The following is a 2,803-nucleotide window of genomic DNA, read 5'->3' as shown; positions in this document are numbered from 1 at the left end:
TGTAGGAGCTCTTCTTGTCTGCTGTGGGCAGTGTTTGGTTCCCAGCCTGAATGTGGTGAGCTTTAACTAGGTGTGTTTTGATCTGCTTGTGAAATGAAACCCATCACCATCTCCACCTGAACTGAGGCCCTGCAAAATTCTCTGGTCAGGAGATGTGGTTTGGGCAGGGGTTTGTGCTAGTCTCCTGGGGGAGGAGCCTGCCACACTGGCACTGTGGCAAGCTTGACTGAGAAGGGCAGTTCTGCTAGAGCACAGGGTATGGAGCTTAGTAATCAATTTAGGCAGCCAGTGTCCAAGCTGCACAACTTTCTGTAGGTGACTCTGTGTTTATGCTGAGGGGTGGGGGAAAGAAATGGTGCTGGCCAGCTCCTTTGTTCCTGGAGAGATGTCTCCATGAAAGCTGCTTCTCAATGATAGGCTCTGACAAGAGCAAATAATCTCCCCCACTGTGTGCCCCAGGCACTCTTCTGTTTGCTGTTTCCATGCTGTATGCCCCCATTTTTGTCTGCCTTCTCTCCAAGAACAGCACAGTGTCCTCTAGGCACTATCCCAGCCAAGCCCACTGACTTAAAACTCCAGGCTTTAAGCTCCAATGGTTGTAAGCACTCACGAAATTCATCCTCTCTTGTTTTTCTAGCCAATGTCTATGGAGAAATATTCTTCTTGTGTATTCCCCTGTGTGCTTCTCTTTCTCCCTCTCTTTTTCTTTCTCTCTCACCCTTCTCTGTGACCATGGCTCCCTCCCCTGCACAGTAGCCAGGATCCCTTTATCCCTATATAAAGCATGTCTCTGCACTTCCTACCTTCTTCAATAATGTCTCTTCTCTCTCTTTGGTTGTGCAATATGTTCTGTAGTCTTCAGGTCAATTTCTGGGATATTTAGGATGATTTCATAGTTATCTAGTTGTATTTGTGGGATGAGGTAAGCCTAGGTTCCTCCTACTTCACTGCCATCTTCCTGTCCCTAAGCTTATTTTAAACATATGCAACAACAGCCCTGACATGAAGTTGGGGATGAGATCATACAAAGTTCTTTTTTTTCTGGTGTGAGACTTAATTGCCTATGGTAGTGCTTCAGATAATAAGTGGGGATGTTGGTCACATTATGTATTTAAATCCTCAAAGGAAAGGGTATGGCAACAGGTAGAAAACCTTTAATTTTTAATATAAATAAAACTGTTTTAGAGATATCATTTAGAGTTATTTCTGTGAAACAGGATTTTTGTAAAAGTACTACATACTCTGACTCCTTTAGTAAAAATAAATAGGTAAATAAAAGCTCTTTTGATTTGTCAGCATTATTGTTTCATGCTCTTGGATGCAATTCCACAAAAGTCTAAAACTATCAGGGGATAGTCTGAATGATGGGAACAGTAACCTCATAGTCTGTGGGCCTATCACTCAGCAGGATGTACAAACCAAATGCAGAGACTCAAACTATCCAGACTTTTCTCCTTGTGTGGAGAAAACCTGGCATTTACAAAGTCATATTTTCATTAGCTATTCTTAGATAGTATTATTACTAAAATATCTGATCAAGATTTTTTGGAAAAATGAAGTCTGTAAATATTTGATGACTTACTATAACAATTTCAAGTGATACAAGTGGTTATTTTAATGCTTAATAAGTTGATTTCTATTTCTATTTTGTAAATAGACTACATAGAGTTACAGCATTCTGAATTCTCAGTAGGATAGGAGAGAGGGTGATCATTTTGCAGTGTAATTGCAGGCAATTTTATAAACTTCATTCCAGCTCATATGCAAGGAAAAATGAGATTCACTTTCTTCCCATGAGCAACAAGTTGCTAAAAATAACTAGCAAGAAAGACCGGGGGAGGCTGAGTGTGGCAGAGCTGCAAGGTATCTGAGCAGGGAGGCCAGCTGCAGAGACGGAGCCGAGGAGTGGGCTCTCAGCTCGGGGTTGCCCCAAACCGTGATCCACAGCACAGTCAGGCCACTGCTCTTTAGCAGGGACCTAACAAGCGGCAGATCTGGGGAGACTCCCCTTCCTCTCCCCGGGAGGAGTGGAGAGGGAGCGCACCACAGAAATCTTCTGGGTTTGGAGACTCCAAACAGGGACGTGTGCCAGAGACAGAAAGGCTTGGTCACTGGCTGGCTGAGCACGGAGTGTGGCCGGACACCAGGGAGACGGGAGTGACTGGCTGCTTCTTTCTTGGGGTGCACTGAGGATTGGGGCCCCAAGTTCTCGGCTCCTCCAGGGCGGAGATTGGGAGGCTGCCATTTTCACTCTTGTCCTCCAAAGCTGTACGGAAAACTTGCAGAGAACAAAAGCTCCCAAGAGCAAACCTGAGCAGATTACATAGCCTGGACCCCGGCAAGGGCGGGGCAATTCCGCCTCTGACAAAGATATTTGAGAACCACTGCAACAGGCCCCTCCCCCAGAAGATCAGCAAGAACAGCCAGCCAATGTCAACGTCTAGTGCGTTGGGGTCCCTGGGTAAGGGTTGTAGAAAAACCAGGACACAGGGGATGCAGAGCAAAGGCAGCACTGCAGGAGGAATGGGGTTCGTACTACTGGTTATTATTTTATGCTTCGTGTTGTTACATTTCTGCTATTTAAAGCCATCACAGAATTCTATGGCCACCCTCTGGAAGGCAATTTTATTAAAACAAAAGAAAAAGGAGGGAATTGAGATGGTATAGGCCTGTAGGCCCCTTGCAGGCCAGGGTCATTTGGGAACTGCAGTGAGGTTAAGGACAGCCAGGCAGGCCTGGGCCAGGAAGAGAAAATGTTCTCTTCCCCTTATCTCGCGTTGCAAGTTCTGAATGCCCGGATCAG

The sequence above is a fragment of the Callorhinus ursinus genome, unplaced genomic scaffold, assembly GCF_003265705.2.
Source record: "Callorhinus ursinus isolate GAN/ISIS: 27379988/994484 unplaced genomic scaffold, GSC_fseal_2.0 scaffold67, whole genome shotgun sequence".
Classification (NCBI taxonomy): domain Eukaryota; kingdom Metazoa; phylum Chordata; class Mammalia; order Carnivora; family Otariidae; genus Callorhinus; species Callorhinus ursinus.
The sequence above is the reverse complement of the archived record's forward strand: the minus strand, read 5'-3'. Positions refer to the sequence as shown.